The sequence below is a fragment of the Podarcis cretensis genome, assembly GCF_951804945.1.
Source record: "Podarcis cretensis genome assembly, chromosome: Z".
In the NCBI taxonomy this organism is placed as follows: domain Eukaryota; kingdom Metazoa; phylum Chordata; class Lepidosauria; order Squamata; family Lacertidae; genus Podarcis; species Podarcis cretensis.
The window spans coordinates 47,867,000-47,893,176 of NC_137184.1; the positions used below are offsets into that span (position 1 = coordinate 47,867,000).

The 26,177-nt window shown below is 45.2% G+C and overlaps 1 protein-coding gene across 13 annotated transcripts in view; it reads left to right on the top strand.

Annotated features, from left to right (window-relative positions):
• Positions 1–26,177, top strand: part of LOC307208231 (5-hydroxytryptamine receptor 2A-like) — a 230,959-nt gene that overhangs the window by 124,992 nt on the left and 79,790 nt on the right. For 8 of the 13 annotated variants that reach the window (XM_079962826.1, XM_079962833.1, XM_079962835.1 and 5 more), the window contains exons 2-3: positions 12,065–12,186; positions 13,332–13,411. The gene's annotated coding sequence lies outside the window, so the exon portion shown is untranslated. The remainder of the gene's footprint in view (positions 1–12,064; positions 12,187–13,331; positions 13,412–26,177) is intronic. The other 5 variants (XM_079962832.1, XM_079962834.1, XM_079962830.1 and 2 more) reach the window with 1 other exon arrangement.

Here is a 26,177-nt window from a genome sequence, read left to right on the forward strand (position 1 = left end):
TCCATGGTTACCATACCCTGGGATTCCACCACGCAGCTGAGCAAATGGCAGCTACTGACAGGAATTAGTAAGGGAATGGAAGATGACTTGACATAGCCATAGTTACCTGAAAGCTAAGTGTGTGTGCGTGTGTGTGTGCGTGTGTGTGTGACTAGAATTTCCTCTTTGTAAAAACAGCTCAGAACATTTTTGATGCGATTACGGGAATTTGTTATCAGTATGTCAACCTTGGAAGATTTAGAGGGTCTGTTACTAAGCCAGACACAGTAAGTGCCTGTGAATCTGTGGAGAGTGAAGCTGAGAATCTCGCTTGCCAAACACCTGGGGGCTGAAATCTGCTCAGCTTTTGTGGGGGCCTCCCTGCCAGCCTCCAAGACTGAGAGAACCCATTATGTAAACCTTGTTATCATCTCTGTGGTTAATTAATAGACGCTCGGTGCCAAATCCCAGCTGAATGCCGAAGATTTCAGTACTTTATTGAGAGTATTTGATCTGATAGGAAGCACTGTGTCTATAGGAAATGGAAATATACCGTCCATTCTCTTTTTATCATTTTAAATTTATACAGTGAATTGGTAGCAATGAATGCCTTTATAGTACTGTATTTTTTAAAAATATATATATATTAAAAGGCTGTTTTGGAAGGGTAAGATAAACTCTTTGCTCCTGGTGGGCACAGAGGCAATTGCTAAACACCCACTAACAGGCGTCATTAATTACTTCACAGATGTCTTGGAATGGTTCTTTATGCTTCCATGATCTCACTCTGGTAGTCTCTTGGGAGCACCTTTTAAAATGTATTGTGGTGATTGTTCCTTGCCGCCGCTCCGCCCCACAACTTCCCTGAAATGCCTTTTAAACTGGAGAAACCAGGGATTGAACTCCAGGTTCTCCTACATGCCAAACAGGCACTGTTCCTGAGCTATACTTCTTCCCCAAATGCAAGAATATACCTTATGTGAAATCACACCATATCAGTCATATCAAGACAGGTTGGAGCTGCTCTCCAAGGTCCTGAACACAGAGGCAGAGGTAGAATGTCCTCTTCCAGACCTGATGCCTAAGATCTGCTCCCCATCCCTGGAGATGCCATGGATTGGAACATGTATCTTTCTGCACATGAAGCATGTGCTCTATCTTTCTGAGACTTGTGGTCAGCAAAGTGTAACACGACAGTGGGGGGAACTTTTTCTGCTTGGCAGTGGTGCTTGGGGCCAGAAGGAAAAGTGGGTGGAACAACTAATGCAGTTTTAATCATTGTGCCATAGACTAGTTTCCACACCCACACCCACACAACTCTTTATCCCCCATCCTGAGACGAGGCATTATCAGAATTAAGGACAAATTCCAACCAACACTTTGGTGTGAAGCAGCACCCGTGAGGGGTGTGGCCTGGTGAGCATTCTGAGGGCTAGACAGAGAGACCTGGAGGGCCACAGTTGACCCCTGGGCTTGAGGTTTTGCAGCCCCTGTGTAATATGTGCTACATGCCCAGACATCAATGGCGCCAATGGGCCTTTCAGTCATAAATAAGGGCTGGAGAATTCATTTAACAAAACCTTTGAGGATTCAAAGTTGCAGCCTGATGACATGTTGGGGACTGAGGATTTTGCCACAACAGGAGAAATTCAGCATTTGCTGATTGTTAAATTGTGCCACGGTCAGGTCAAACTATCCATCCCTAATTTGGTGCACCCATGTTTATAGTTCATTAGGTGTCACTAAAATACTTTGAGTCTGATTACCTTGCATGTCAAGGTTGTTGTTTATGCTTTCCTCAGAGCTCTGGCTTCTCCAGAGCAGGAAACCAGAAAGAGTGAAAATGGGTGTAATGATTCAACATTATTCCTCTCTCTCCTGTGAATTCCATTATTAGCCATCTCTGTACTTACTGCCCCAGTTTATCACCTTGACTGCATTCATAGTTTTAATAGTACACCCTGTGATTTTCTTTAGTGTTCTTTTTGAAATCCGTAATTCTCTAGAGATGCCTTAAGAGATCCTATCCGGTTTATGGTTCTGACAGCTATCCTTGTTCTTAGGAAAATATTGCCATGTTCACTGCAGGCTTTTGGCAACTTTGGGCAATTTTGTGTGCTTTCTGTTTTGCTAGGAGTACCCTTTCAACAAAATTACTGTCAGGTGACCATGTTTTCTCCACAATATTTCCACACACACTCAACACAGCTTCCTTTCCCCCACTCCTGAACGACAAGTTAACATAGTCCTAAATGACTCAGGGACTCCACTCTGGATTTGTATAGGGTTGCTCCTCGGCCTCTTCTTTGGACAAGGAGCTAAAACTGCAGCAGGACCTCAAAGGAAGCTTACAACCACAACTTTGCAATTATCAGGATGTCTGCTGCCTGTGGGGTATGTGACTGTCATGCAGAGGTCCTCGTCTTGTCCTAGTAGTTACTGGATACCCATTCCAGAGGCAGAATTTGATACTAAGGACAGAGGGCAGGATTGTTCATATCCGTTCATCTCCCAGAATCGATTTATGAGCACAAACAGTTATTATTTATTATGAAATCCAAACTAGTCTAATCTGCTGATTTGTGGTTCTTTGGGCAATAGATAAAAATTTAGCCAAGGATGCCCCACAGCTTCAGAGTATTGTTGAATGTCCCTCAGCTATCAGAAATGTCTTGGGCTGACACTAAAGATCTAGAATTTATTGTTTTGCTTGGCAAGCAAGGACCAATTCTCACTTTACATTATGTACTCTGATTTGCTGTGAACAAATGCATAGGAGGCTCTCCTTAAGAACAAAACCCATTGTTCGAGGAAATATGTGCATTAATAAATCCAAATAAATCCATACAATCCTTTCCATGGTTGTCAAAATATAATAATAGGCTAAATAACTGTCAGCTTGTTGCACTTTTATAGTCTCCCACAATTTGCTATCAAGGCCTGTTTTAAAATTGAGCTAAGGCTAAAGTTCTTTCAGAACTTTTCCATTCCCAAATGTTGGTGGCTTTCTCTCTCCATGTGCAAAATTTCTCAAACAATCCCAAGGAACCATATTTTTCACTGTTCATTGCCTTGGCAGTCATTGGTGACCCTTTAGTGCAATTTCCCTACACCCCAGTAGGATCTTCCTGGAGTAAGAATCATGCCCTTTCTTCTTCTGGCTAGGAATACCCCCTCAGTTGCAGGCTTAATTGCTTTATATAAATATGGATGCTATTGAACTCAGTAACCATCCTCTTCACTTTCCCCAAAAGGGTACATGAAGAAGAGCCTCAGGTGATGAATGTTGGGTCTGAGTAGATGTGTGTAGGGAGCACAAGGTATTGAGGCATAAGGCATCAACTGAGCTCCATCAAATCTAACAAGCTCCACCAGATGTGCAGGTTAAACATCTCCATTTTTGCTCAGCTAAAATCCAGGCTCCTAGCACGCGACACAACTGGAATAATAATAATAATAATAATGGCAGCCTGTCCATCTGACTGGGTTGCCCCAGCCATTCTAGGTGGCTTCCAGCATAATATAAAGACACACCAAACATTAAAAACTTCCCGATACAGGGCTGCTTTCAGATGTCTTCAGAAAGTCATATGGTTGTTATCTCATTGACAACTGATGGGAGGTCATTCCACAGGGTGGGTGCCACTACTGCGAAGGCCCTCTGGCTGGTTCCCTATAACCTCACAATGGGGAACTGCCAGAAGGCCCTCAGAACTGGACCTCAGTGTCTGCGCTGAACAATGAAAATGGATATGCTCCTTCAGGGTCAAGGCCGTTTAGGGCTTTAAAGGTCAGCAGTAACTATGCTCTTCCTAGTTTGTGAAGTGAGAGTGGAAGACTAACTTTATTTAAAGGCTGACATTTGTGTGAACTGAGGCTGGCTTAAGTAGGACTTTTTGGCTGATTGACAACCATCCTCCAGTCTCATTGGCATTTCCTTCATCCATGCTGTCAGTTCTTTCCCACCACCACCACCCATATCCCTCTGCCTTGTCAGTTACGTTTTCCCTGTCTCTAATACATCTGGCATATTTTCTGTTCTTTCTTTGCCTGTGGCTGGCTGTCCGTGGCTTGCATTTTGATTACTGCCAAATATAACGCCTGCAAGGTGCAAATCCTTCTCTCGAAAAATGGGCTTGGTGTGAAGGGCAGGTGGCTGTGCATAATGTTCTTGATGTTTTAAATAAAAAACAAGAAACTGTAGGCTTGTACACCAACCCTAAGTATACAAATTATTTGACTCCTTTGGTGGGAGGAAGCAGGCTACCCACCACTTTTGCAGTTGCAAAGTCTGGCATGGACTGCAGTATCTTAAGATTTCTCCCACCCTCTTTTGCTGCTCTCTCTTGAAATGTGCTGCAGTCTGCTGTGAGATGAACATATCTGGGGTGGAAGCGGGGAGAAGGCTAAATTAGCATCATCCCTATTGCACCTTTCTCCATTGCAAACGTCCTCTGCTGAGGCAGTTCACCCCACTCCCTGCTGAAGTTGTATTTATTTCCAGTTTTTGAGTCTGGTTGAGGTGGGGCAACATGATTAAAATTGTCTGGTATATGTGTTTGGAGGAGTCTGTAGTGGAGAACTAATGGGTTGGAGGGAGATATGGGCACAGGATAGATTTGATTCAGGTTGCATTTACCTAATTCACACATCCCAAAACAAGATGTGAACTGAAGTGCTTCTGAATTTTGCAATGCAGCCCTCCAGCCTAGTGAAGTCTGTGGAAATATATATATTAAGGGAAAGTGTCCATATAAAATGCAGAACTGTACAATATACAGTAAAGGGAAATTGTTTCACAAAAGTGTGTTTATGGGGCCAAATTTGCACTAAACTGAAATTTGCCCACCCCTAGTGGGAGAGGGGTTAAGCAATTCCATCCTGCTGCGTCTTTCTTGCAACAATCCTTCTGCCCTGGCTGGGCAAATAAGGCTTTTTGTCAGAGGGAAACATGTTTTCCCACTCACCCACCATCAACATTACTGCTGTCTGCACTGCACTACATTCACAGCCTGATCAGTAACTGGGACTGCTTCTTCCTTGGAAGTGATTCTGGAGCAATGCTAAGATAATGCTACAGATTGAATTCATATTTGGTCATGAAAACCAGTTCAGAGTGACAGCAACTTATCTCTCCTCACTCTGAATGGGTGAGTGCTTTTATACACTCCCCAAAAATTAATTCCAGCTGTTTAAAGTTTTGGGGTTGGGGGATTCCTCCCTTTCAGATCAACCCCAATGCTGCTGACAATATTTGAAGTTTATAGCTTTGTTTTGTTGGCACTGTGCTCTGAAAGATGCTAGCAGGCAACATGGACCTAAATCATAGGCTCTTGGATAGAAAGAAAAGCTACAATCAAATATACCCACTTAACTACAGAGCATGTCTGTTTTGCTTAGCAGGGCTACTTTGGAGTTAAAGGACTGTGTTCATATTAGAAGAAAGAATGAAATATTACTCAGTTTAAGGTATTAAAATATTCTGCTAAATCAGCTAGAGGACCTGATAAACCTATCTGTTACTCTTTCCATGTAAAAGCTCTCCTGATGTAATATTTCTCCCATCCATCACGGGAGTTCATCTGTATTCATCTAAAAGTTGACTTATTCTCTTGTACACATTGCATTTTCCTACATATTGTGCCACCCATCATCCCTTTGCTTTGTCCTGATTTTTTTAGGGGGGGGGGGAGAGAAACATAAAATGATGGGCTTTGCTTTTAGAGAGAGGCTTCAGAATACAGTAGGTTGAATCCAGACTAAATCAGCCAAACTGTGTCTCCATCAAAGAGAGTTAAGTCATGATGATGACCAACTTGTCTAATTGATTTCAATGGCATCTGAGTTCAACTGATATAATCTGGATTAAATCCATTGTGATTAGTTTTCTTCAATTTTGTATTGCCCTGACCTGAATATTAGCACTCTTTGTGGAGCTATTCATTTGGTTACCCCAGGCGTAGATGTTGTATTTAAAGATTTGTGTGCCTCCCCAGCCTTCCTGCAAAATACCTCAGGGTGGTAGTTGTGGAATGTAGAGCTTTTTCACCATGATAACTTTGTGTGGTAAACCTATGGGAAACCTATGGCTGTGGGAAAGTGACTTTCAACTCCAAGCACCATTTCTGAGACCAGCAAGGGTTTTGAAACAAAAGGAAATTGGTGTGATATAGGGATGGGAGGGACTCTGAACCCTAATCAGCTCTGGTGTTCAAAGATACTATAGCAGACTATAATATGGGATGTTGCTCACTGTCTCTCTTCATATCATTGTTATAGGTTTGAGGGTCAGTGTGGATGATATCTGTGTGTTCCTTCCAGGCTTGTGATCCTGTATCTAATAAAGTTTAGAATCCAGTAGAAGAGGCTGCTGAACCAGCCTTGGCTATCCAGTTAAATGCTACTATTTACATGGCCAAAGAAGTTGCCATAGAGCAAATGGGCATGGCCTTTTCCCACCTCACTTGGCTGGATGCCACATCATCCTAGGATGGAAAGCAACAGGTCAAGGGAATTTTTTGTGTGAGCATGAGGTTTTGGCTTGTGTTGGAAGCTGAATGCAGAGGCGTGTCTTGCTTTGTGCTGGACCCAAAGCTGAGCTTGGAACTTCTTTGGAAATCTACTAGGGAGGCAAGATTTGTTGGGGTGTTAATGCTGTGAGCCCTTCCATCTTATGCTCAAATAAAACCATATATTCTAAAGGCACCACAGTCTCCATTTGCCTTCAGTTCAAGGAAACCAATTCCTGAGTAAAGTGTAGGCACCCCTGAAGCCTCTTGCTGCTCAGTGATTGGGGCATGCACAACATTACTTACTGGGGACCAAGCAGGTAGAGATGAATTATTGGATGGGTGGAGAACTCCATTTGCTATAGTTTCTACTGTGGAGACCAAAGACCTGTAACAATGTCCTCCTATATGCCAGATTGGGAATCCTTCCCACTCTTCTCAAGTTCTGTATTCCCTTTGGGGGAAAGTGGCCAGGAGCAGCTTACCCCAAGGTGTGTGAGGTTGCTCACCCACCCACCATCTTCACAATTTTTTGTAACTCGATTTGAGGGTTCCCCCCCCCCCCGCAATCAGAGAGAGAGAGAGAGAGAGCTCCCTATTCTGTGCTGCTCAAATGATTCCTGATCTGCTGGTGGAGGGGGAGAAGATCACCCAGGGGAATGTTATAATATCATAATGCTGTTATACAAGTCTGTGGTGTGACAGCACTTGAAAGTACTGTGTACAGCTCTAGTCACCTCAGTGCAAAAAAAGGATATTGTACAGCTTCAAAGCTTCCCTCAGAGGAAAGGTTATACGATTTGGGGCTTTTTTTTGTTTAGAGAAAAGACAAGTAAGAGGGGAAATGATAGAGGTGTAAAAAAAAATTAGGCACTGTGTGGAGAAAGTGGATAGAGAAAAGTTTTCCTCCCTCCCTCATAGCACTAGAACTTGGGGCCATCCAGTGAAGCAGGAAGTGAGAAGATTCAGGAGGACAGAGAAAAGAAAGTACTTCTTTGCATATCACATGTGGAACTCGCTCCCACAACAGGTAATGGGGGTTGCCGGCTTGGGTGGTTTTAAAAGATAAATTCCTGGAGGATAAGGTTATTCCTGACTGTGTTGTGCCTTCTGAATGCCAGCTTCTGGGGATCACAAGTGGGGAGAAGGCTCTTGTGCTTAGGTACTGCTTGCAGGGTTCCCATAGGCATCTTGTTGGCCCTGGACTTGATGGTCCTTTGGCTGGCTCCTGCAGGACTAAGATTGCCCTCTCTCTCATCTTCCCCTCCCCATTTCAGCTGAACAGGAATCACCTGAGCAGCAGCAGCAGCAGCAGCAGCAAAGAGGGCAGCTGCTGCTTTAGAGGGGCCAGGGGCATCTGGGTGGCCCTTGAGGGTCAGCTGATGGAATAGCCTAGGTGTTTCCCTCTAAACACTGAGCTCTGTCTGCTAGATTTTTTGGGGAAACTGAGGGGAAGGCATTGAAACATGGCTGCTGTGCCAAGAGCTTGGGTCAAGATGCCTACACTGCCACTCTGTAGGTGAAGTTCGGAATCCAAGTTAAAAATATGTCTGGGGCCAATTCTATGTCACGCTGCAAATCATAGAACCATAGAATTGTAGAGTTGGGAGGGGTCACAAGGGTCGTCCAATCCACCCCCTTTCTGGTCATGAAATACATTCTCTTTGCTATTCTGTCCTAGCTGGCTGATGGTGCTCATCTTAAATGCCTAGTACAGTGGTACCTCAGGTTACATATGCTTCAGGTTACATACGCTTCAGGTTACAGACTCCGCTAACCCAGAAATAGTGCTTCAGGTTAAGAACTTTGCTTCAGGATGAGAACAGAAATCGTGCTCTGGCGGCGCAGCGGCAGCAGGAGGCCCCATTAGCTAAAGTGGTGCTTCAGGTTAAGAACAGTTTCAGGTTAAGTACGGACCTCCAGAACGAATTTAGTACTTAACCCGAGGTACCACTGTAGTATGGCTTCTTGAAATACCAGCCTTATTATGACTTGTCTAGAAAATGGATGGGGGGGGTGCATGGTTGGAGTAAAGCAACCATCCAGGCCATCACTGATTTTTTCTTTTTAAAAAATGCATATGTAAGGTGCTTCCAAGCCCAGAGGTATCAATACCCCATGAAACGGTTCTGCTTCCTGTGAAAGTGCCCACAAAGGAGTTATCATTCAGTGGGCTCATTTCCAAGATGATGCTTATAAAGACACAGAGAGAGAAGTTTTATGCAAATTCTCTTCTGTATACTTTCTCCCACAATATTGCTCCCACTCTTATAATTGCCTCTTCTTAAATATCTCTGCCAGCTTTTCTCGTTAATTAATTAAACCTTTGCTTTTACCAGTTCAGAGATTCACTCCCTTGTAAGCAAATATCAATCTGTACCCTCGGGTGAAGGGCGAAGGCTCTCCTTCTTTATGTTTCTGTCTTCCTGAACATAAAAAACCCGCACATGAATGCTATCAAGTTGAAAGGGCAAGCACAGATGAAATGTGCGGCATGGAAAGGGCACAGTCCTTTCCCAGTTTCTGCTTCTGTGGGTTTTAAAGGAGCATGCAGAATTTTACACATCTGTGTGGCTATTTTGTAAATTGGGTGCAAAAAAAGGGAGGGTTCACCTTCAGGTGTGGGACATTGGTGTACTGGGAAATTCAGAAGTGCAGGATCTCTTCATGATACTCCACCCACTCCCCCTCACAGCCATGTCCCTGTCACGAACTAGTTGGATGCAGAAGAATTGTAGGAAGAACCATTTGGGGAACCCTCAAGGGGAGAAGGCTCAGAGCCTGGGGAGTGGTAGCTGCACAATGCTGAGTGGTCAGAGGGAGATGAGAGGGAAGACTGGGAAGAGGAGGTGCCAGAAGCTGAAGTGGTAACAGGGCTTAGAGAACTGGGAGAGTCTGCGCCAGAGAGAAGTCCAGAATCAGAGGCAGAAGCTGAAGCAGAAGAGTGGGAGGAGGGAGGCCAAGAGTCAGAGATGAGCCTGGCTGGTGGTCACAAGTGTCTCCCCCTCCTGCTGTGATGAGCTCCCCTGCCCCCTTGTCTCCCAGAACCAGAAGAGGCATGAAAAGGGCAGAAGAGAGGTTAGTTGCTTGCAGGTGGAGTCTCCAGTTGCTTGAGGAAAGCCGTGGTAAGGAGGCAGGCACTTTCGGTGTTGGCAACTGATTTACATGGAGGAAGACCACTGGGAATGAGCTGCTCTGCTCATTAGGCCTGACACTTAACCAAGACTGTGGAGTTCATGTTTTTTGCTAGTAAAGACTTAACTCCATCTTTGACCTGTGTGATTATTGGCAGGCATGCTCCTGTGACAATCCCCTTCTAAGATATACAACCGTCTAAGATTATGCAGAATAATAATAATAATAATAATAATAATAATAATAATAATAATAATAATAGATGCATTGCAATGATCAGTGCAGATCTCCATGTGTTGCCTTTCAGCTAGATCTATTTTCTGTGCATGTACATGGGGAAATGATTTTGAGTGCTCTAATATCTTCTTTCAGAGTGGTAAGCCAAGTTGTGTTTTCCTTGAAGCTCCTTTGTACATAACATAACTTGCACACCATTCTCTTGAAACTGAAAGAACCTTATGTTTTCAGTGTACCTAAATGCTCAGCTTTGGAGCACAGAGAACAACTCCTCAGTGGTCTTTCTGTGCACCTTCTCCAGAGTGACCCTGGAAGCCCATCCTTAGTGACTGACTCACCTCCTTCCACCTTGATTGGCTCCCATCAGCATACAGGGTGAGAAGACCTCTTCTCAGTGGCTGAAAAAGCTCCCTTTTCATGCTGATTGAAAAGGGACACTGGAGAGAGGGCACATCCTGGCAGGCCACATCCCTGGCTCCCTGTCCTTCCCTCCCTGCCAGCTGCTGATGGTCTCTGGCCCCTGGAGCAGGTGGCACAGCATGGCCCTGCTTGGCTACAGTGGGGCGGGGGGCACTTCAGCAGCAGCACTGGCAACCCACTCTACACTGGTGTGTGTGTGTGTGTGTGTAGACACAGCTCATGGTCTTGTCTCGACAGCCCCCTCCCTTGTGTGATTACAGTACCTGGTACCAGAAATCCCGAAGAGGCTCTTATAATTATGTTATCTGAACACACAGGATCTCCCAGCTCCGGCGGCTGCATCCAGCATGGGGGCATATCCTGGAAGAGCCTTACCATGTAAGATTCCAGGCACAAGTTAAAGGTTTTCTTTGCAAACAAGTGTTCCACATCTTCCTTTCTTTCTGGAATGCGTACTTTAAACTCAGTATTTACACATTCGCCTTTGGGTGGATAGATCTTTGTGCTGTAGCATTCTGTCATGTTAATTCATACATTGTTAATGAGGTTGGATGATTTATTCATACTTTATTTTCTTATTAGACACCACCTTGAACAAACTATTGGAAAAGGCAGCCTTAAAAGTACCTTCCTAAAATCAGTAAAATGTGCAAACTGGTCCCTTAAGGCAGCATGATGACATCCAGATTAATGAGTACAATGAGCGGGCAGGCTCAAAGGCCAGAATATTTGTTTTAGAAAATAATTGATTATTAGTGTTATTATTTGGGGTTTAAGAAGTGTTAGGGGAAGTGTAGTTCCTCTGGTGGAGGACACGTGGTGCTCCTTAATAATAATAATAATAATAATAATAATAATAATAAATAATAATAAATTTTATTTATATCCCGCCCTCCCCAGCCGAAGCCGGGCTCAGGGCGGCTAACAACATTAAAACAGTGTGACATTATAAAACATTATAAAAATGAATTAAAATCAAAATTGATGGCAACCATAAACTAAAGCTTTGTAAAGATTGCCAGAGGAGGGGGTCAGGCTGCGCCCTGACCAAATGCCAGGTGGAACAGCTCTGTCTTGCAGGCCCTGCGGAAAGATGTCAAGTCCTGCAGGGTCCTTGTCTCTTGTGACAGAGCATTCCACCAGGTTGGAGCCGCAGCCGAAAAAGCCCTGGCTCTAGTTGAGGCCTTCTGGGGTGGTTTGCCCACTTTTGGTCCCCAGCCTCCACTCAGCTCTCACCTGGGACTCCTAGAAGCTGTCAGCATGTGACAGTGGTCACACCCTTAGAATGGCTTCCACCAGTCAGCTAAACCAGGTGAGGGGAGCCAGTGGGTCTCAACCCATGGGCTGAGTTATGGACTTCCCCTCCATGCAAAGACAGGCTCTGACAGATTGAGCTCTCAAGACTAATAGTGGGTTCTGCAGTTTCTGCATGTGCTGCAGAGGGAAGTGAGCTAAAGCCCCTCTCCCTTTGTGCACAACACCATCTTTGAAAAGTGAGCATTTCATTTACCTGGCTTGGTTAAGAAGCAAAATAGATAAGTGGTGACTGCAACTGGCGATGGGGCAAAGTCTTTATTTTGTGGCTTTCATGTGGCTTTTTTGCCAGCTAATGGGGAGAGAATTTATGGTGGTTCTGAAATGTGTGGGGCATGCATGAGAATCCAGTCAAAAAATGAACAGGGGGCAGCATGGAGGGCAAATCTCTCCCTTTCTTTCCCCAAACTTTGTGCCCTACAAAGAGTTTTCTGAACTTACTGAGAGGTCTTCCTCTTTCCTTCCTGCAGGTGGAACTTTCATCGCATCCTGGAGCCAGATGCTAGTGCCTAGGTTTGCCTTTTTGGCAGGCACCTCTGCATTCAACAGACTGGGGTGTGAGTGACCTTCGTAGGACCTAGATCAAGGCAAGGTAAGCCTCAAGCCCAGATGTTTGAAGCAGGCCCAACTGGGATTTAGATGAGCCAAGGGTCTTGGCATGCTTACCAGGGTGAAAGCCATGGGATTTCATACTACTTAAAGTTGGACATCCAGATTTACAGGAGCCATATTGGCTTCTGATTAGCTCCTGGGATGTCTTGTTTGGCTTGCATGAGAGCATGGACTCCAAAGATGCCCATTTTAGGGGATCATGCTCTCGCATGAGTCACTTGGCTCCCATGAGAGCATGGCCCCTAAAGATACATATGGGGGGGCTATGCTCTTCTTGCATGAGTCCCATGCAAGAAGAGCATAGCCCCCCCCCATATGTATGCAGGACCGTGGCCCCAGAAGACACACGTCCTGATTTCACTTGGTGGCATGTTAGAGGGTATGGGAGTGGGTGTCTCTTCCACCCAATAGCCCTCCTAGATCCTTCTGTTTGGAAATCCTTCCAAGACCAACTCTAAGGGCCAAATATTTCCTCTCCTTCACATCCTTCCTCAAATCCCACATCCTTCCATGGATTTTAGCTTCATCCCTTAGTTGAGCCCTCGCCAACCAGGTGCCTTCTGGGGTTTGGACTACAGCTCCCTTCTGCCATAGCCAGCACTGAGATCCTGTGTGATGCGGTGGTTATAGTGTTGAACTAGGACCTGGGAAACCAGGGTTCAAATCCCCACTTAGCCACAAAGCTCACTGTCTTCAGCCCAGCCTGCCTTGCAGGGCTGTAGGGCAAATAAAACGGGGAGGGGGGAGTACCACGTACACCATCTTGAGCTCCTTGGAGGAAAAGTGGGATAGAAATGGACAAATAAAAAAGTATACAATGTCTAGAAGGCACCAGGCTGGCGAAGACTCCCTTAGTCCTAATCTACAACTGGAAAAGAAAAATGATTTGTGTTCTTTTAAATACATGAAACTGCATTGACTTTCATTAATTCATCTCTTCTTACCCTTGGTTCTCCCTTCTCTCCCTTTTTGATTGTAGATGCACACAAACATGTTCTAAATTTAGGTTGTACATTCATCGGGGCAGCAACCTGCTTCTTTCTTATGCTACTCTGTGACACAAATACCAATATATATGATAATCATAGAAATAATAACATCAGAAGGCCTTTTTTTCCTACGTAGCTTTTCCTTCTACTAGGCCTGCCTCTCTGCACTCGGCTGGCTTCTATTGTGGCTGGATGTTCTGCCGCAGAGAATCAAAGGTATTTGCAAAAGACTGTAAAATAGTTTCTGTGTCGCCAAACTGTCAGGGGCTGTTATTGTATTAAGAGCAGCCTTCCCCAACCTGGTGCTCACCAGGTGCTTTGGACTGCAGTTCCCACCAGCTCTAGTCAGCACAACCGCTAGTGAGGGTGGTGGAAGCTGTAATCCAAAAACTGTTTATTTATTATAACTTATTGCATTTATATTGCACCTTTCCCACAAGGAGCTCAAGGTTGCATGAAACTTCTTCTTGTCTACATTTTATCCCCAAGGTCACCCAGTGAGCTTTGTGGGCTGAGTGAGGACTTGGAACCCGGGTCTTCTAGGTTCTGGTCCAGCACTCTAATGATGACACCACACTTGCAGGCTCCAGGTTGGTGAAGGCTGGAGTAGCCCATCTTGGCAAGATGGACCCAGTAGCTTGACTCTGTTGAAGGCAGCTTTGTATGAGCTGAGCTCACATTTTCCTAATATTAACAGTGGAGGTTTGGAGGGGTTGCTTGTGCTAAAGTAGGCATGTTTCATCAAGTGGGGCAGTGATCTGGCAGAGTTGCCTGTTGACAGTCTTAAAACTTTGTCATAAAGGCACCACTCAACCTCTCTGGCACCTTTGATCTTCAGCTCCACATGATCCTTCCAGAACAGCCCCTCTTCACAGCTTTATTGCAATGGAGACTTCAGCAAATGAGGCCGTGCCTATTCGCGTTTCTTCTTCTGAAGTCAAATGAGAGTCATGTTCGAGTGATTTTCTTAAACTATACTAAAATGCAAATTCTGGGCACTAAGGGGCAAAGGAGGGAATGCCGCAAAGGGCAGTCAACTTAGTTATCATCTGCAAGCCATACTTAACATTTCCAACAAATGACCCGGCTGCAGAAATGAAAAATTGTTGGGTTTTTTCTGACATTTTTCTTATGTTGCTTACATTTTAACTTCGCAGAGTCTCCTTATTTGCACAGCCCCAGCTTTGGAATTTGTTAATGGGATTGCTTTATTCATGCCTCTGCGGCTGCTTTTAATTAAACGGGGGGGGGGGGGATTGCATGGGAGTGCTCTCTGCAATGCACTCATGGTGAATATGATCCACAGGACTGGAGTTCTGATAGAACTGGTTGTTCTGTATGGAAGGAACTAAGGGAACCATGTGACTCAACTCATATTGGGCTGAATCACTGGGGAAGGAAATGGGTTTGCTTGTCTGTGGGCTTAGCCACATGTAGCGCTTTCCAGGCAAAGGTCTGCTAGCTTTAAAGCTCTGTGCCAGAGGGCTCTTTTTTTTTTTTTTGCAAACCAAGAGCTTTCCCTGCAAAAACCTGGTCTTTAAAGCTAAAGTTCAACTAATTGCACAGGTTTTCCATGGATTGCTGTTTGCTCCAATTTAGCAGTAAAGAGTGAGTTTTCATGGAGGAAGCCCTGGAGCAAAAAAAGGGATGCTTCGAAGTGAAGCTTTAAAGCATAGAACATGCCTAGGAAATGTAGACAAAAGATAAGTGTGGATAAGCCCTGAATGCTCCTCCATGTAAAATGCTCCCTGTATATAGAAAACATGGCATGTTAAGCAGAAGGATCCTAGGTTGGTGGTCGTGCTGATGTATTACTTTATTGTGAGCAGCAGGGTGGTCCAACATGTGGCTCAAGGGTCACCTTTTTTTGGCAGCCCTCAGCAGCAATGCATGATAGGTAAAAGCCAGCTGCAGCTCCCATCTGCCGTCTCTTCTTCCCTTGCTAAAGAGAAGACACACTTTCCTAGTGGCTGCCGGCGCCCAGGCAGGGAAAGGAGAAAGAGGCGGCACCTGCACATGTCTTATGGCGACTGCCACCTTTAGCTCTGACGTGTCCCTCTGCTGACTGCTGGGAGGAGTTGCTGGCGAGGTCAGACTCATGCCTCATGCAGCATGGTGACCAAGGAGCGTGGCAGTGGCCTTGAGGGAATGGGGTTGCTGCTGCTGCTGCCCACACATAAAAAGAAGCCAGCCACTGAGGAGACCAAAGTCGAGCAGGTGGCAGATAACAGGATGGGGTGAGCGAGGAGGAAATGCAGGGTGTCACTGGGGGGGACTTGGAAGGGCAGAGTGACTTTATGGGGGGAGGATTGCCTGTGGTAAATAGAGTCCCCTCGCAGAATTTGAGGGAGGGTTAAACAGGGCTGTCCCTTTTTGAGGTGGGCTCGGGGGGTGTCCTGTGATGCCAGAATTATTAGGATCTTCCTGACTTTTTCTGGGAGGCGGTTGGCTGAGGAGAATTCCCCTTCACAGTTGAACTCAAAGGGGGGGGGTGTTTGGAAGTCAGGTGGGGTGGGAGACTCTTAGCTGAAGTGGTGACAGTGCTTAAGACCTGAGCTTGTTTGTGACTCAGAAGCAAGCCCCAGAGACTTAAATGAGGTTCCTGCTTAAGTAGGGGTGCAAATGTTATGCTGTGCTATGTATCCTGCCCCCCCCCCATTCCACTTATAAATATATGGCTCTCTCTTGTTCTGAGTTCCTTCCTAGCTTCATACACTGCTAATGGTTTTGCTCCTATATTGTTGACTGGTGTTGGAGCCCTGGCCCCTCTTCGCCCACAAATCTTGGGCAATCTTGGAATTAATTATTGAGAGGATATGTCTCAATTTGTTCTGCATTAATGTTGTGTTGGGAATGGAGTCAGGGCTGCAGTCAGAACAGATACCGTACTCAGCACATGGAATCGATGAACTGAGACTTGCTCCAAGTCCTGAAGGCACCATCTGGAATTCCAATCTGATGTTACAATTTGTAGTTCTGACCCCAGATTCAACACTGGGAAAGAACAAGGGGAGGGAGGAAGAAAGGGTGAGTTGCCTTTTCTGCTTCTGTAGGATTTAATATTAATTTAATATATTAGTAGTGTATATTAAATAATATTAACTACCTTGATTTATGATATGGAAACTTAATTCAGTGTTCAGCCCACTTGGTCTGAGAGGTTGGACCACCCTGGTGTGCAGGGAGGCTATATGTGTGTGCATGTATTTATAGATGTATGTACTAGGGACTAACAACCCTGCCTAACTGCCCTTCCCTCACACCCAAGCAGAATCCTCTCTCTACAGCCAACACTTATTTGCTTACCCTAAGCTGGATGGGGAGAACCTGGCTTGACAGCAATACATGTGAAAAGGATCTAGTGTTCTTAGTAGACCGCAAAATTAACATGAGGTAACAATGTGATGCAGCAGCAAACACCGCCCCACCCCCTTCCCAGTGTTATTCTGCCTGCATCCACAGAAGTATAGTGTCCTGGCCATGGGAAGTAATAGTACTGCTTTATTCTGCCTTGGCCAGATCACACCTGGAGTCTTGTGTCCAGTTCTGGGCACATTTTAAGGAGGATGTTGACAAGCTGGAGTGTGGGCAAAAGATGATCCGGGAACCAAGCCTTATGAAGAACGGTTGCAGGAGTTGGGTATGTTTAGCTTAGCAAAAAGGAGACAGAGAGGAGATACGATAGCCATCTCCAAATAACTGAAGGATTGTCACATAGAAGATGGAGAAGCTTGTTTGCTGCTGCTGTGGAGGGTAGGACTTGTGCGAGGCTGCTTCATTTGAGCACAGAAGGCAAAAAAACACAGTAAAAATAGGCTTTGCCATCAACACAAGAATGATCTACCGGTCCCAGAGCATGCCATATGCACCAAAGCGGGCGCCCACTCGTTGCCAACCTCCTCTCTCCACCCCCTTAATTCCTAAGAACTTACATTGAGCCAAGGTGGTGTGGTGGGGGGAGGACATTCCCAGAAAAAAGAGGAGCGGGGTTTTTGTTTCTGCCTCTCGTCATCCCTCTTAGTACTCTAGCCTTTTGCAGATCTGCAACCTTTTTGGTTCTGCACAGAGGTTTAATGGGAAAGTTGAAAAGCCTCAGCCATGTATAGCTCATGGTCCTTTTGTCAGCAAGCCTCAGCGACTCGGGGAATATTTCTCATTCCTGAAGTGGGTATTAAACAGGCAAATGGAGTGGAAGGAGCAAGTGGAATGGCAAACCATGATCAATTAGTGCTGAAAACAGGTCAGTTGATTCATTGGTTGCCCATCAAGCTGTAACTGCAGAAACCAAAGGAACCGGTGATATGTGAAAGAAGCAAAAAAAGAAAAGACTGCAATATTGATGCAACTTGGCATCAAAGTAATATGCTTATTTGGAGAGCAGAGAAAAAATAATTTTCCAAGCGTACCTGTTTGTCAGCTCCACCCATTATTTGCTGCTGCTGCATCATCAGATAAATTGACTTTTGCAGTGCAGGATGAATACAATTTCATTAGGATATCAGAGAAATGTGCATGTTTTTAGCCATATGCACCATTTTTCATAGGGAAATGAGATAGCTGCCTAGAGGAGATCCCTGTCTATGTGGTCGATTAAAGAAAATAAATCTTGGCTCACAAAGATTACCAGCCCCAACTGCAGCCCTGCAGAGCAACCGTTCCAGGCCTCCCCTGCAAAATCCTTGCCTTAAACTCCATGGATGTGTTTCTATGTAGAATGTCCATAAGCATGCCACTATCTCTCAGACTCAGCTTGCAATATGTAAAATGGGAATAGTGCTCTCCAGGGTTGCCCAAGGGTCTAACCCAAGTACTGCACTAAAACTGGGGCTTAAAGGGGCTTAATCATCAGGTTGCGTAGGCATTCACTGGGAGAACAGGCAAAGGGGGAAGGTGCCCCCTCCATCTGGATGAACCATAATTCCTAGATTCCCAGCTTTCATTTGTTTTAAGAGGAACTATGCCCCTGAACCCCAGTTGTTGGGAATGGCAAGTGGGGAGAGTGCTGTGCCCACTTTCAAAATGGGATGCTGGACTAGATGGGCCTTTGGCCTCATCCAGTTGCAGGGCTCTTCTTACGCTGTCATGCTTATGGGCTTCCAGAGAGTCATCTATCTGTTCTGTGTTTGGAACAGAATGCTCTTGTCCTTGGTCTCATCCAGCAAGGATATTCTTATTTCCTTCCATCGGATGAAGGAGAGGTATAGCCCATGAAAGTTTGTGCCCTAATAAATTCTGTTCAATCTGTAAGTGCCACAAGATGATTTTTGGTTTTTATTTTCTTCTGTCACTCATGTGACACTTGGTTTGGGCAGTCCAGAAATTGCTCCCACAGGAGGCAGTGGTGGCCACTAGCCTAGATGGCTTTGAAAAAAATATTTGACCAACTCATGGAGGAGAGGGCTATCAGTGGCTACCAGCCACAATCGTTTTGCTCTGCTTCCACGCTCGGAGGCAGTAATGCTTCTGAATACAGTTGCTAGAAACCGCAGGAAGGGAGAGGGCTATTGCACTTGAGTCCTGCTTGCAGGTTTCCCAGGGGAGCATCTGGTTGGCCATTGTGAGAACAGGATGCTGGACTAGATGGGTCACTGGCCTGGTTCCAGCAGCCTTTCTAATGTTATTGTGTTAGCTGTTCCCTGAGCAGCAAGCATTGCTAACCAAGTTCCATTATAGTTTTAACAGTTGAGTCAACAGACCAAGACAGCCTCAGCTCGATTCTGTCCCCTTGGTGGGATTCCTGCACAGCAGTTCTGATACCAGGAGTCTCTTTTTCCTTCACTGTGTTCTGGCATCATGGATGGAGCATTCGTATGCAGCCTCTGCCTTCTAGCAAACTGTCATCTCTGGCTTGTTTGTCAACCTCATGACAGCGCTGACGCATCCCATAGCCATCTGGGTATTGACATTGCTTTGCATTCTCCAACTTCGTCCCTCTTTTTCTGTTGAGAGAGTGAGAGAGAAAGCACATGCACGATAGGGAAAGAAGTTTCTGTGTCCTGTTGTAGAAATGGCAGAAGATACCATGGTGCCATCGATGACTTACAGGCAAGAAATTCATCTACTGTACCAGCTTTGTGGCACATGGTCTGCCCCACCAGCTTGTCTCTTTGATCTGAATAATTCATTGTGGTTTTCACCTGTGCTGGAGTCTGGAGGGGGATGAGAACCCATGCAGCAGGAAGCGAAGGAAGGTTGGCCCAGTCTGCTTCTATACCCACTTCACATCCCCAACCAAGCGGACATGTATGTTGCCCTTTGGCTGGCCCTTGTCCTTGTTACATTTCTATCCTATCTTTCCTCCATGAAACCCAAAAGTGGCATGAATGCTTCTCCTGCTCCTGCATTTCATCTTAACAACAATTCTGTGAAGTAGGTAAGATTGAAAGAGACACCCATAAGAGCATAAGAGTCCTGATAGATCAGGCCCATAGACATCTAGTCCAGCATCTTGTAACGGCAGTTGCTACCCAGACACCTCTGGGACGCCAGCAATCAGAATCCGAACTCAAAAACTCTCCTGTCCTGTGGTTTCCTGCAGCTGGTATTCAGAAGCATTGCTGCTTCTGACTATGGAGGCAAGGCCACTGTGAATTTGTTCAGTCCTCTATTAAAGTCGTCCAAGTTCTATAGTTTAACTTAATGGCTGGAATTTGCACCCTGTTCTAGGTGGGGGGGGGGGACTGGATCAAACTTGGGCTGGATCCTTATCTCCCTCGTGGTCCCTTCCAACTATGATTCTATTATTCCCCGTTGAGACAGGTATGACAGGTGGGCCCACCTGTCAATCATGCGGCAACTCCCTGGTGTCAGGTGACTGCTTTTGCATAGCGCTGTGCACAGAAGCTCTAGCAATCAGCTGGTCATCAGGCATTCTTCAGCATTCTGTGCACAGCACTAGGCAAGCTCGATGACCAGGACCTGCACTACAACCACTACACCACCCTGCCTCTTTCCAGTTGAATTGGCAACCTCCAGTTTATGTTTCCTCCCCTTTTTGCTTAAGATGTGTGTGTAACACATGTGGTCAACTTGACAGATTTTGTTCCATCCTGAGTGTTCCTGCTAAGGTCTGTCTCATGCAAGAGTTAGCATTATCTTCTGGGTATATTTAAAATGCCCCTCCACACTCCCGGAGGCTAGATCAAAGTCCGCAGTACACTACAACTGCAAGTGAAAACTGGACACTTTTCTACCCAGGGTTGTTGACACATTCAAGACGAAGATATTGATCCGGAGAATATTTTGCTTCTTGCTTTCAGATGTCTGTTCTCTAATTTGCAGCAGCCAAACAGATAAAAAGCAAATGGAGCAGGACCCTCAGCTTCCACTGCCCTCAAAATGCTTGCATACAAGCCTGCCTGTGTCTTGCACACAGCTTTTTAGTCACCAAGCTATGTAGAGAGCAGCCTGTGGACATCTAGCTATCAACTTTTCCCTTTTCTTGCAAGGAGTCCTGTTCGGAATAAGGGAATTTCCCTTAAAAAAAGGGAAACCTTGACAGCTATGCTCTTGGGACCTGTGTAGACTGATGCGCAGCGTAAATTAATAATGCAGAGTTTTTAAGTGAAAGAATAAGAGCTTTACTAAGTTAAAATAAACTTCTTCATAAACAACATGGTTCCAAACAGTTTGGCTGAGATTCCATACTGACTCTGCTCACAGCTGAGGCAGACTGACTCTGACTGAAAACTTACAGAGAACACAGAGAGAAACTGGTTGCTAAGTCACATGCCAGAGTGACTCCACAGTTAGCAGTCAGGCCTGAATAACTTTAGTAGCCCCAAATGATTCTGCAGTCCCAGCACCTCCCAGCCTGCTTTGTCTTTGCTGTGTCTTTGTCACATGACATAGACCACACCCCTCCTCCCCTCCTCCAGTGATATTGAACTCTGATAATACCTTTTCCTGAAACCACCCACTTTTGCCACACCAACCAGGTACGTGGCCTAGGTTTCCTTTTGTTGTGTTTTTGTATATTCTGTAGGAAGCCCCCCGGAGAGGCTGGGGCAACCCAGTCAGATGGGAGGGGTACAAAAAACAAATTATTATTATTAAAAGATATGGGCCTCAGACTGAAAAAGCACACCCCACCCCTTTAAAGAGATATTCTGGCAGCTTAAAAGGATATCTATCATCTATCTTTCTATCACAATTTATAGATATATAAAAAACAATTTTTATTAAGAGTTTTCAACATGAAATACAATAAAAGCCAAACCAATCTAAAGAAAATAAATAGGGAAGAAGAAGAAGAAGAAGAAGAAGAAGAAGAAGAAGAAGAAGAAGAAGAAGAAGAAGATCCTCTGTTGTAATTATATCTTAAGCCTTATTTCACATGCAGGAGAGTGAACCGTCCCAGGGGCTTCTCACCTGGGAACTTCGCCCTCTTCCCCCAAGCCTCCCACCCTGGCAGATCCTCTCTCCCCTGCCCCCCCCATCCTCTGTCCATCACCTTCCTGTGTGTATCTTCAGTAATCCAAGATAGGGAACTTCAAAGCATAAATATGGATAGAATTAATAGAAAGAAAACAAGAATTACAGATCACAGGAAAGCAAAATAAGAAGAGAAATAAAAGAAAAAGACAGTCTTAATAGAAATGGTTATATCAAGTGGTGTATTGCTTCCAATGAAGAACATTTAGTTTGAAATGTTACATCTTACGATGCACAAAGTTACAATCATCATGTAAGGAATTATGATGCTCTCTGCATCCCCCACCTGCTCTTCACTGAAGGAACAGCCATAGGAAAGTGATCTTATAGGAGCATAGGGACATATGAAGCCGCCTTAGGCTGGGCCAGGCCTTGGGTCCATCTCACTTAATACTGTACACTGATCGAGTGGCAGTGGCCCTCTAGGGTTTCTGGCAGGAGTCCCTCACAGCCCCATCTGGAAATGCAATCGGGGATCGAAGCTGGGACCTTCTGCGTGCAATGCAGGTGTTCTACCACTGAACTACAGCCCCTTGCATGTGCACCAGACTCTAAGGGTGCCACACTATGGAACATCTTATCATGTCAGCTCTCAATATCAGGCTTTCCTCCTCAGTCTCCACAGAGATTCTTTTTCTGGGCCTAGTAGAGCTGCCAATTTCATTTCGGTTGCTTAGAACTGTAGGGTTGGAAGGGGCCTCAAGGCATGTCTGCTGCAACCCCCTGCAATGCGGGAATCACAGCTAAATCACAGCTTCCAGGGTAGCTGAGCTATGTGTGGACCCCAGAGAGTTCTGCTGGATTTTCCAGCTGGACGTTGCTCAGTCTGCTACTTTACTTCTGAGTCCAGCTGAATGTGGCTCAAATGTCTTATTGACTCCTTGGAACTGGAAAGGGAGTCCATGTTAGGTTTTGGGGAATAGCCTTTGAAGGCCAAGTGGAATCATGACCCTCTGACCACTGAAGCTATTTTCAAGGTCATTGTCCAGGTACTCAGGGATCAAGAGAGCAGCTTCTACTCAGTGTCAACCAGGGATTGGGAACCTCAGGCCTGCAGAACAGACATAGCCCTCCAGATCTCTCTCCCTGACCCTCAAAACTCTCCCCAGGCTGCGGCTGTCACTGATCCTGCTTCACACAGACCAGGATGTGTCACTGAACTCTGATAGTGCCCTTTGCTTGTCCAGATGGAGGAGAGAGGTGAGCAGGTATAGAAACTACTCTACTGTAGAAAAATATATTTCATGTTATTTGCTTCTCCCATTTTTCTTCCTCTGGGCCCTCTGTGGTTGCCCAAGGTTGCCCAGAATGGGATGTGGCCCCCAAACTGGAAAAGGGTCCCCTATCTTTGGTATGAGCCACACTGGGTCACTGGCAGCCTCCTGTGTATTCATTGAGTGCTCAGCCCCAGGGGCACCTTGACATGGTTTGCTGAATTCTTTCAAACACTTTTATCAACGGAGCTAACAGGTAGTTCACACACCTTGCACCAAGGTGTTCCTCTTGATTTTGCTTCGCAGTCGAGTGGCAGCCTCGTGGAATTGCTCCAGGCTGGGAAGTGGGAGAGCCATCTGGAGCTGTGGGGTAAGCTAGGAATGCTTTGAGCACACACTTTGCATGAAGGATGCCGTGGGGCCAGTTCCTGGCAGGTTCTCCAGCAGCAGAGCTGAGTAGGTGCTGCTTTAGACGATGAAGTAGCCAGTGCCTTCTAAGGTAGGCTATGCTGGGTTCAATGTGTGCTGAAGACACACCTGTTTACCTTGGCCTTTGATATCGGAGGTGTATGTTTTCAGGACCTGCCCTCTTCTTGTGACTGCAATTTGTTTTAAACTACTTTTAACATTTTAAAAGCCAGGTGCCTCTGGGAAGCACACAAGCATGCTGAGAGAACAACAGACCTTTCCCGAGCAGTATTCAAAGGCATTCTGCCTCCAGCATAATGGCTAGTAGCCATGTCAGCCTTAGCTCATTTGGTTAGAGTGTGGTGCTGATACCGCCAAGCTTGCTGGTTCAATCCCCACATGGGACAGCTGCATATTCCTGCATTGCAAGGGGGTTGGACTAGATCAGAGCTTTCCAAACAGGATGTTGCAACATGTTAGTGTGTAGATGTGTCATGCAAACATTCCCCATGCTCCTCTCAGGGCTGGAAAGGGGTTAGTTTAAACTCAGTTTTGCTGGTAAAATTAATTACTGTGTCACAAAAGGATGCATGTCTAAAAAGGGTGTCATCAACTTGAAAAGTTTGGAAAGCTCTGGACTAGATGATCCTCAGGGTCCCTTCCAGCTCTACAATTCTATGATTCTATACAGGAGTCTGGCTTTATAGAAAGCAGCTTCATGTGCTGAGTCAGCGTGATTTCCCCCCTCCTCCACCTCAACCTGCTTATTCCTTCATGATTCCAGTACTTGAGGATCTTTTTAATTCATGATTAGTGATTAGAAGCAGAAGATGTCTAGTCCCCTCCCCCACAAATCCCCCCTCCCTTTCTACACCCACATAGAAACACACTTGAGACCAGAGAAGTTGATTTTTAGCAGCAGGATGCCATCGTGGTTGCAATTTATTAAGAAAGTGAGCAGACGGAGAGAGCCAGGCCGGCAGACTCACTGAAGGGAGCCATAAATTCTTCAGAGGCTGGGTTTGCAAATTCAGGGAATGTAAGAAGAGCCTGCTGGATCAGGGCAATGGTCCATCTAGTTCAGGATCCTGTTCCAGCTGTGGTCAGCCAGATGCCCCAATGGGAAGCCTGCAAGCAGGACCAAAGCACAGGAGCACTCGCCCCCCCCCGTGGTTTCCAGCAACTCATGTAGTTTTAGATACTGCTATCATGTCACCCCCTACTGACCTGTTATCTAAACTAAAGCGCCCCACATGTTGCAACCTTTCCTCTTAGGGGAGTCGCTTCATCTCCTTGGTAATTCCGGTTGCCCTTTTCTCAACGTTTTCCAGCTTACAAGATCGTATGAAGAAAGGAAGGCATAGGACATCCTCTGGGGAAGCAGAGCTGCTCTTTTTCCTTTCCCCCCTATTATAAGGAATAGAGGTACCAGCCTAAAATTCTGACCATTGTAGAGAGACAGAGAGAATGGAATACTTAGAAGTATATTGTTCTCCATCCAGCCTTCATATTTGTTTCTAAGGTTGCTTCCAGTGACCTGCACATCAACTGTTCATTCTGATTTGTTTACACAAAGTATGTGGGGAGGTTAGACAAGGTCAGCTATTTATTCTGATTTGTTTGTGGGGAGCTGAGATGATGTTGCATCAAGCTATTGCAATCCCATATTTCCCAGTACATATTTCTGTCACTTTCTGTCACTTTTGCTGATGGTGGGGGGAAGTGGGTAGAGATGGATGAATATATCAATTTCAGATTCTCATGTTTTCCATTCTTACATTCGGTTCTCACCATTTCCATATCAGTTCTTTCTTTAAGTCCCTGTGAAAATTCTCCTAATAGGCACATTTTGATATGCAATTTTCCCTGATGCCTTTTTTGGTGTTGTTTTCACTAATAGATGCATTTTTACAGACCCTTCACCTTGATATATACATTTCCATATGTATTGCAGAATATATGTGTTCTGTATATGTATTCTTGATACACACATTACTTGGCTGCAGAATGGCAGTGTAAAATTTGGGATGCATGAATTTCTAAGGATGGTTGTGTTTTGCTTCAAGTAATGTTTTAGGAAGTGCAGATTAGGTAGATTCGTCTTAAAATTCAACCTGAACTGAATTTCCCCCACGTCCCAAGCTCAGACCCTCCAGGTGTCCCTATTTTCCAGGGACAGTCCTGGATTTACAGAAGCTGTCCTAGTTTATTATTTGATCCCAGAATGTTCCACTTTTCCTTAGGGCATCTCTATTTTCATCAGAGAAATGTAGGAGAGCATGGCTCAGTTATGTGACACACCCCCCCCCGAGCCAGAGAGATAAGTGACTATACAACCCTTAGAAGACATCTGAAGGCAGCCCTGTATATGAAAGTATTGTTACATTGTTAATGTTAAATGTGTGTTGGAAGGCACACAAAGACAGGGTATGAATATTATTAGTATTATTATTATTATTGAATGGGACATCCCTGTTTTCAATAGAGAAATGTTGGAGGGTATGCTAGCTGAGGGATCACATTGGACCACTTGCACAGGAGAATCTGGTGACAAAAACCAACACTGGTGAAGGCCTGTTTCAAAGAACAATCAGCAAAGGCTGATTGTGACCATGTGATATTGGAGGCAAAGAGATTTCTGGCTTGGGGAAGGAGGGGGGTGAGGGAGTTCTGCTGCACATATATATTTAGTAACAGTTGTTAATTTTTTCTGTTTGTGATTCACTTTCACACTGCAAAGGTTGACTGAGTTATTCTAGTGCCGTTTCCAAAATTAAATGAGGTGGGCTTGATTCAAACTGAGCAGGAGAGATCTGCCAAAGGACCAGTTTATTTGAGGAAGTTGCAATAAATTTCTAGGCGGCAGATCGAGTCCCTTCTAATAGTTGTAGCCAATATTGCCAGGGTTGGTGGTGTTAAACTTTCAG